The sequence below is a fragment of the Odocoileus virginianus genome, chromosome 27 (genome assembly GCF_023699985.2).
Source record: "Odocoileus virginianus isolate 20LAN1187 ecotype Illinois chromosome 27, Ovbor_1.2, whole genome shotgun sequence".
In the NCBI taxonomy this organism is placed as follows: Eukaryota; Metazoa; Chordata; class Mammalia; order Artiodactyla; family Cervidae; genus Odocoileus; species Odocoileus virginianus.
Window position 1 is genome coordinate 26025101 of NC_069700.1, and position 9450 is coordinate 26034550.

The 9450-nt window shown below is 50.9% G+C and overlaps 2 long non-coding RNA genes across 2 annotated transcripts; one reads left to right on the forward strand and one right to left on the reverse strand.

Moving 5' to 3' along the window:
* The first annotated feature begins 516 nt into the window (after window positions 1-516).
* Window positions 517-6154, forward strand: LOC110135635 (uncharacterized). The gene is made up of 2 exons (XR_002313419.2): window positions 517-1157; window positions 1886-6154. It is a non-coding gene; the product is annotated as an uncharacterized lncRNA (long non-coding RNA).
* LOC139031426 (uncharacterized) lies at window positions 4661-8967 on the reverse strand. The gene is made up of 2 exons (XR_011483901.1): window positions 7598-8967; window positions 4661-5566 (listed from the first exon to the last, which is right to left on the reverse strand). It is a non-coding gene; the product is annotated as an uncharacterized lncRNA (long non-coding RNA).
* Window positions 8968-9450: the final 483 nt, after the last annotated feature.

A 9450-nucleotide genomic window follows, 5' to 3' on the forward strand; every position in this document is an offset into this window, starting at 1 on the left:
CCATCAGAAACAGATGTTGGGAGTGCTCATATAACATAGGCGGTGGAACTAGAGGCGAGGATTACCCACTGACCTCTGTAAAAACCTGCAGGGCAGGCGTCTCCACTCCCGAGAGTCCCAGCCTCGGGACTAAGGTCCTAGCCTAAACAGGGGTCACCCACTCCCCGCTACTCCTAGGTTCGACCTCCTCATTAGAAGCTGCCCTACACATACTCCAACTGCCTGATGCGGGAAAGGGGTCTTTTCCGCGGGCGTTGTGGAATTAGAGGTCCCGCTTCGTGGGCATGCCCGGAATACAGGCCCTCCCGGGGGCGGGCCGGCGTTTCGCCGCGGGGCGTGGCTCCGGCTGCGGGTCGGGCGCTGGCTCCAGCCGGCGAGGGGACTCTTTGCCTGCACATTCGGCGGAAGGAGCCAGGGCGGCGGTGCTGCGACACTTCCAGCAGCTTCCAGACCGGCCAGGGCGGCCCTGCCCCGCCCCTTCCCTTGAGGCCCCGCCCCACCCTCTGCGGCCTGGGCTGTGTCTGCGGCGGCTCCGCCCCGCAACCGCACTGCTGGGATCCTGGGGACCAGGAGGGTATACCCTCATCCCCTTTCCTCTGGGAAACTGCAAGATGGGACCGTCTACCCTACCCGCCAGGCCCAGCTAGCCCGGCACTGCGTCCTTGGTGGGGTGGAGCGGGGATGACCCCACTTCTCCTCCTATCGATTACACAGCACACCGGCCGGTGGGGCGGCTCTGAGGGCGCCGGCTTCAGAGAGCAGACACTGGGGATGCGGTCGCGTACCCGACGGACCGCGCCCACCCCCCACCCCCCAACCCCAGCTTCTGCAGCCGCCCACAGGTGCGGGAGCGCCGAGACTTGCATATCGAGTTGTTTCTCAATCTGGCTTCCTTTTTCTTTTTTTCCCCACCCTCTTCCCTCCTCCTGCCGCTGCTTACAAATGGGAAAGTCGGGTCTCTAAGGACTCCTGCAGGTTGGCAGGAGTTCTTGTCAGCATGAGGACTCTGGTCAGAGTGTGGCCTGCTCCAGATGCCAGAACCAAGTCGTTCCCCTTCGGCTGTGGCGCCGGAGCCTCAAGGCCATGGGCCTGCCCAGGGAGTGCCAGACGGACGCCCACCTCTGCTGTCTCTGCTCCGTTTGCGTACCCTCCAGCTGGTGAGCTGGCCTTGCTTTTCCAAGGCCTTACCTCTGAAACCTCCTTCACGCAGATACCCTCCAGGAGAGGATGGCCCCTCCCTACGCCGTGACTCTTTGAATGTCCAGCAACTCCTTTTGTGACCTTCTTTGTCGGTCCCTGGCGTCCTGGGGAGAGTTGCCCCACCACCCACCCGCGGACCTCCCTCAGCAGCCCTGGTTTCCAGTCTCATTCTTTCACATTTTCTTTGTTCATGTGTTGAGTTCCAGGGAACAAAGGACCCTTGCCTCCCTTCTCCTTGGCCCACACTCCAGCCCTCAACAGCTCTGCCCCCATTACCTCAATTTCATCTCTCCAAAGACTTCTCTTCCTTATGGTGTGGGAGAAGCCTGTGGCTGGGAGAAGTCAATGAGTGTGGGAAGGGGCATGGGCGCTGCTGCTAGGAGGGGCCCCCGGCTGCTCTGTTCCTGATGGAAACCTCAAACCAGGAGCATCACCCCCGCCCCAGTGCACCTGCCTCCCTATGCACAGAAGGGGTTAGTAATTAAACACCTCCCTGGTTCACAAGAGCATCCACAGTATTTCACAGTCCTGTGAAGGGGTGGGAATGAGTCTGCACACCTAGAAAGTGAGAGAGGAAGGCTTTAGTGAGTACCCCTGGGTGGGTCAGCTCAGAGCCTTTGCTCCACTAACTCCCGAGCTCCCTGCTGCAGGAATCCAGTAGTGCAGATGATGTTTCCCTTCCCAGACTCAAGCCGGAAGCAGAACAAGAATCACTCCTGTGGACCAGTGTTGGGACCAAAAATTCCTCAGGGGGTTCCTGATGGGAAAATCTCAAGTCTCAACACCAGGACAGAAATTCTGATTTCTCTTCTGGAAGCCTCCCAGGATGACCTCTCCAGCTCACTGACACTCACTAAGCCCCACTTGTAAGCCTTGCCTTACCACGCGGAGATGCGGCAACAAGACAAGAAGTCCTCAGCCCACTGTGGGGAGCTGCAGCAGACCAGCTGTGAATCAGAGCAGCTAGAAGCAGGGGAGAAACCTCAGAGTCTCCCAGCTCAGCCTGGGGAACGTGGCCGGCACAGGTCTGCCCCCAGCACAGGGAAAGCATGGGGAAGGCACAGCCCTGATAGAGGGACCAGGAACCCTCAAGGGAGGCAAAGTGAAAATGAAAGAAAGTGAAGTCGCTCAGTCGTGTCCGACTCTTTGTTACCTCATGGACTGTAGCCCACCAGGCTCCTCCGTCCATGAATTTTCCAGGCAAGAATACCGGAGTGGGTTGCCATTTCCTTCTCCAGGGGATCTTCCCAACCCAGAGATAGAATCTGGGTCTCCCGCATTGCAGGCAGACGCTTTATCCTCTGAGCCACCAGGGAAACCCAGGGAGGCAGGGGTCACTGAAAGCGGCTCAGCAGGCAGGAGTCGGGTCACATAGGGTCACAATGCCATGCTAAGTAGTTCTGACCTTAACTTAGGGTCAAGGAAGTCACTTAAGGCTGTTAAAGATGACTTGACCCCGCCCCCCCATCCCCAGAAGTGTTTTCTCAGCATTATTTGCAATCCTTGATGTTCCCAAAAGACCCTTTATTTCCAACCAGGCCTCAAAGACCCAGCCTCACCTTCTGCTGCCTGGAGCAATGCCAGATGAAGCAAGGACTGACAAACTGTGGCCCTTAGCCAGTGGTCTTATCACTTGCTTTTGTGTGGCCTGTGAATAAAAATGGTTTTTTCGATGTTTAATGGTTGAAAAAAATCAAAGGAAAGATAGGATTTTGGCATGTGAAAAGTATGTGAGGACTTTCCTGGTGATCCAGTGGCTAAGACTCTGCACTCCCAAAGCAGGGGGCCTGGGTTCCATTGATGGTCAGGGAACTAGATCTCACATGCCACAGCTAAAAGATCCTGCATGCTGCACCTAAGACCTGGTGCACCCAAGTAAAATAAATATTTTTTAAAGTAGATGAAATTTGAATTTGTGTCCATAAAGTTTTACTGAAACACAGCTTTGCTTCTCTGTACATGTTGTCTTCAGTTTGTTTCACACTGTAATGAGAGAGCTGATAGTTGAGACAGAGACCATATAGCTTGCAAAGTCTAAATATTTACCCTCTCACCTTTTGCAGAAAAGCGCTGCAGACCCCCGATCTAGCTAAAGAGAAGTAGGGTCTTGCAGGCCACACAAGACCTGGATAGAGGCTTCCTGCTGCTGCTCATTCTGGGACTTCTAGTTAGGAAGTGCAAATGGTCGTTCATGGGGGTCGGGGTCACTGAGGGGAGTTTAGATACCGGGCAATGGATGAATCAAACAACTGTGGGCATCAGGACATCAGAGACTGTATAAGAATGGAGACGTAACAGATGTGAATTTGATCCCTGGGTCGGGAAGATCCCCTGGAGGAGAACACGGACAACCTACTCCAGTATTCTTGCCTGGAGAATCCCATGGACAGAGGAGCCTGGCAGGCTGCAGTCCATAGGGTCACACAGAGTCAGACATGACTGAAGCGACTCAGCATGCACGTAGCTCTGGATCCTTAACCCCCAGAACAGGCAGCCCCCCAAGTTCAGAGCCTGCCAGGCATGCTCTATCAGTTTTGGTCTTCCTGGTTTCACCAAGTTTACATCTCTCAATTCTTGAGCTGACATCCTCCTGGGCCAATGGACCTGACATTAAGATACGATGGGAGAGCTGAGCAGGTCTGCAGGGCCAACCAGTGTTCCATCTCTTTGCCTTAGTTTCCATGTTCTGCTGGGACATGCCTTCCACAGCATTTGCTCATTTGATTGTTATGTTATTTTTTGATGCAGTGGCAAACGGAAATTTTTGATCATTTTCTGTTTCCTGGAGAGTCTGAAAAGCAATTGATTGTTGTGTATTGATCCCACAACTTGGTAAGCTATGTTACTAATTCTTAATTTGTCCGTCAGTATTTGTTTTATAGTTTTTCTTGTTTTCTAGTACAACCCTAGCTATCATCTGAGAACAATGATATTTTGTTTCTTGCCTTTCTAACCCTTGTGTGTCTTATTTCTTGTTATACTGCACCAGCTAGGACCTGCAGAAAAATGATGTGTGAAAAGAGTGGTCCTGGGTATCCCTGTCTCCTTTCTGATCAGAAAAGGAACCCTTTATCATTGAGCATATTTACTGTCTCTGCTCCCCACTTGTGATACATCTTAAACTGAGTAAGTATCAGGATTTTTTTTGGCATCTATTGAAAATATTGTTTTTAAAATTTCCTTTATCTATTGATATTTTTAATTCATTAACAGACTTATTAATGTTACACTGAGATTATCTATTTTAAGTTTTGTAGAACCCATCTATAAAACTGCCTGTTGTTTCTGTTGTTTTGTATATTAAAACTTTTTAGGGGCTTCCCTGATGGTGCAGTGGCTGAGACTCTATGCTCCCAATGAAGGTGGCCCTGGGTTCAATCCCTAGTCAGGGAACTAGATCCCCATGTGCTGTGCCGCAACTAAGACCTGGTGCAGCCAAATAAATAAATAATACATAAGATTTAAAATTTTTTAAATAAAACATTTTAATTAGAAACTCAATTTTTTTTCATGATATAAGTGCACTCAAGTTTTCTACTACTTACTCCTTGAGTGAATTTTGTTTAATAATTTTTCCGGATGTTTCTTGAAAGCTTTAAAGATTATGGCATTCTGTTTCCTTGACTAACTTTTAAATCTCTGTTCTGTCTCAAGTATGTCTCCTTTTTCACTCCTACAATTCTTTCTTGTGTCTTTTCCTTTTTTATAATAATCAGTTTCGGGGAGAGAAAAAGTCTGAGGCCCACTCCTCAGGCAAGGGTGGAGTTGGGGGTGGAGGGCAGCCCGTCTCAGGATAACTGGGAGAATGCCTGTCAGAGGCTCAGCCTCTTCTTGCTGACCCAGTGATCTCAGAATAGAGGGTTGATAGGGAGTTGGTGGGTCAGGACAGACAAGGGGCCCCACCATGCCTCAGCCCTTCGTCTTGGCTGGGCAGACTTGGCCCCCTAAATGGACTAGTGACTGGAGATAAAGTAAAAGCCCCAGTATGACAAAACTACCCACAGGAGAACGGGGAAGAGCAGGGCAGCCCGCTCAGAGGGGCGAGCAGGAGCAAAGCCCTTACAGGACTGAGAATACCAAAAGCAGCTCAGAATGGCTGGAAAACGCGAGGGTGGAGTCCATCGCACTGTACTCTGTGTTGGCAGGAGAGGTGACAGGAGTCTGTCTACCCAGAAGGTGGCAGAAGCTGTGCCTGGGGTCAGGGCGGAGCAGAAGAGCAGGGGAGCCAGGCAGTAAAACTGCTGTGCAGACAGCAGGGTGCCTCTTCCGAGACCATGGCCCCAGAGCAGGAGTGCGGGCATAGCCAGGCAGGGAGCAAAAGGCTGGGGACCAGGTCTTCAGAGACCTTCAGGTTCCATCTCCTTCCCTAAAAATTAAAAAAAAAAAAAAAAAAATCAGTTTCACCAGGGGACTTATCTATTTCATTTACATAATTTTTCTGCTTAATTCTTTAATTTTTTTTTACTTTATTCCTTTAATTTTTAAATTTCTGCTAAACTTTTTCTCACGACTTCTATTTTCAGGGGATCGAGTCTGTTGTTCTTTTTCTATTTTCTTAACTTCAATACTTGGCATATTAAATTTCAGCCTTTCCCCTTTTCAGACATAAGGATTTAAGACTATAAGTTTCTTCTCAAGTACTATTTTAGCTATATCCCACAAATTTCAATATATAGTATTTTTAACTCAGTTTAAAGGATTTTGATTACCCTTATGGTACCTTTGTTGATCCATTCATAAGTGCTTAAAATGGTCAGTTGTTTTATATTATCTTTTCATTTATGCCGACAATATACAATGGTATGTATGGTGCTGAACTTTTCTATTTGAGACTTCCTTTGTAATCTAGGATGTGGTTAATATTTATAAACCCTCCATGTATGCTTGAGAAAAAGTATCACCTAGCTGTTGGATAAGTCTAAATACATTAAACTTACTAAATCAAGCCAGTTAATTGTGTTGTTCCAAACAAACAAAACACCCATTTGGAGACTCCTTGGGACATAGCTTGGAGAAGGGAGAGGCTGAAGGTGGGGAGCTCTCACAGGGGTGGGGCAGAGGCAGGGTGCATGCCTTCTCTGAGGTAGGGTGACAGAAGTAGGCCTGAGGCAATTCTCTGTGCTCCCAGAGCAGGGCCCGGATTCTATCCCTGGTTGGGGAACTAGATCCTGCATGCCACAACTAAAAAGATCCTACATGTTGCAGCTAAAGATCCTGCTCGCTGCATCAAGCAGATCCTACATGCTGCAACTAAGATCTGGTGCAGCTAATAAATGTATAAAAATTAAAAATATCAAAAAAAGAAATGGGGATGGGGAGGGAGGGTCAGGATGGGGAACACATGTACACCCATGGCTGATTCATGTGAATGTATGGCAAAAACCACCACAATATTGTAAAGTAATTAACGTCCAATTAAAATAAATTAAAAAAAAAAAGAAATGGGGGCTGAGGGGAGGAGGACCACTGGGTTGGAGGGGTCTAGAAGTCTGTTTCAGGGATTGTAGGGCATCAAAGAGAGACGTTCAGGAGGCAAAGGCTGACGGCTGAAGTCAGGGGCAAGAACGAAATATGTCAGGAGAGTGGGGTGCGAAAGCTAGAAATTGTGGTCTAAGCCATTCAGGAATTGTAAATGGGGCACACCTTTGGTAACTTTCTCTTTAATATTCAATATCAGTGTCTTGACTCTAAGGGCATAGTTATATGTGGCCTGGGGGGGTGTGACAGTCCTGCCTACCTGCTGTGGTCAGCCCAGCCCCCAAATGCCTGTCCTCCTCCTGCCATTACACCCACCAGGCAGCCCTTTTTGTCCTGGGCGTTGTTCAGTGTTCTGGGTCCCCTCTGACTAACAAGGGAAAACATAACCCCAAACCGGCTCAGCTCAGAACAGATTATAGTTGGAAAGGTGCAGGGGGCAGGTGACACCACAAACAACTCTGACCTGCTTAACTGTGCTGCCTGACACCTGTCCTGCTCCAGGCACAAGGCTCAATGTGCAGGTCTCAACTGCCTGGATTTCTGGGTCAGTCACAGGACTCAAGCCTTGCCTGGTCCACCTGCACCAGGTAAGAGACGGGTAGGGCCATGGTACTGCTGGTGGGGGGTGAGGAGCTCACCGACAGGAGGGCCTGAGGCTACACATTAGGAAGGACCTTGCTGGTTTCTCCCAGGAAGGATGTCAAGGGAACTCGGGATCCTAGGAGGCTTAGAATCCCTGGGATGTTAGAAGATGCCTCTCTGGAATGTTCTGGAGGCAGGGAGGCAGGTGACGGTGCCACCCTATCAAGTGAGGCTCTGGACCTTTTCCCACGCCCTTCACTACCTTGAAACGTGTGTGTGTGTGTGTATGTGTGTGTGAGAGAGAGAGAGACACAGAGAAACAGAGACTTAAACGTACCTGGTGCTTTGAAGTTTACAAAATGTTTTCCTATCCGTTAAACTTTCCAACCTCGGTTTTATGGACGAAAACAGGCATTGGCCATCGTCAGCCCTCCTTAGGATTATTAGACGTTCGTAGGAGTCCATATATGTAAAAGGAGCCGCAGGTGAGCGTTATTCATTAACTCCGTGGAGTTTCACAACCGGGAGAGGTAGGCTAGGCAAATATTAATACCCTTGCTTTACAGATGAGCGACTGTGAGATGGAAAGCGCTTGGCTTAAGGTCTCTCGGACTCAAAGGGCAGTAAAGTCGGCCCCTCACCCCAGCTGGCGGGGCAGATGCGAAGGGCTGCGCGGATGGAGGCCGCGCTCCCGCGAGGGGGCGCGCGCAGCACGCCGACGTCGCGCCCCCAGGCCCCGGCGCGGGGCGGGGCTGAGAAGGACGCAGGCTCCCCTCGTTCGCGTCCTTGCCTGGCGGTTCTCGGCTGTCGCGCGCGAGGCAGGGACTCGAGTGCTCGTTCGCACTTGGCTGGGCTGAAGGAAATGAAGTCTGGTTCTCGAGGCTTCCCGGGGCTGAAGGTGCAGGGGAGGGGCCCGAACAGCGTGGAGGGAGGAGCCGCGGGTCCCTTAGATGGGGGCTGGGAGCCCACCAGAGGTCGCCCTAATGACTCTTGGCACCTCTGTCTCTAGGGCTCGCATCTCCCGCACCCAGGCTCTCCCGCAGGCTCGCTTAATTCCCTTAGCAAGTCCGTACACGTCACCCCGTTTAAAGAACAAGAATCTGGGCCACAGAGAATGGGTGACACAGATGGTTCTTGGCAGGACCAAGATGGAATCCTCCTCGTCTCTGAATCTGAACTACGTCCCCACCCCGTACAAAGTTCCTGGGAGCGGGTAGCTGTCCTGAGCAGAAGCCCCTGCTTTTGTGAGGTCCTGCTGACTCATTTAGCATTTGCCCTGCTGTCTGGAGCCAGAACGCCGGCGGGCTCACTGGCAGGGATCACCCGAACCGCCAAGGCTGTGGGGCTGTGGTGAGCACACTCTCCCGAGGGCACCCACGCAGGAAGCCGGGTCAGGTGGAGATGAGCGGGAGGAACCCAGCTGGGACACAGGCTCCTGGTGGGTTGTGGGGAAACGTGGGTTCTGCTCACCTTCACCCTCCCTATTAGCTTGCCCCAGGAACCAGAGAGGCCTCCCTGGAAGCCTGGCTTCCCTCCTTCAGACTGCCACTCTTCCTGTGTGTGTCAAGACTTGGGTTTCACGCAGGGCCTGCTGGCCAGAACCCGGCTATCTCTTTAAGGTGACTCTGCACTTCTCTGCTCACATCCATTTTGAATCACTATCAAGAGTTTTACATTCTGAGAATAATTTTCCCAATAATGGAGGGGGGGGGGTGTTTCCTTTCAAGCACCTGCTTGCATCATACTACCCCACACCCTACTCTTCCCATCTTCACTCCAAAGACTACAAACAGGTATATTCCAATTCATCGGTTATACCTGATGGTTCACTTCTGTTTTTAAGGATGATGGCTAATTTTTCTGGGGTTCTTTAACTTTTCAAAGATTTGAAGCCCCAACAATTCACCAAATAAGATTAAACAAGAGGGAAGTTTCTGTGAGGCTGTGGCGGCCACCTCAGGGAGTACAGTAGCCTATGCACAGACCACTGCTCGGGGCAGAAATGTCACACGAAGGAAGGCGATGACCAGCACAAGCCCAGCCTTTGCCCACTTTACAGGAAGCAAAGTGCCGGGAGGGAAGGTGAGGCCCCAGAGGCCTGCCTCCCACAGGCAGCGTTGCTTGCAGAGCGCTCGCTTGTGGTCAGAAACCGTCACTGCAGTTGGGCCGGCAGGAGCTGTTGTCTAACCC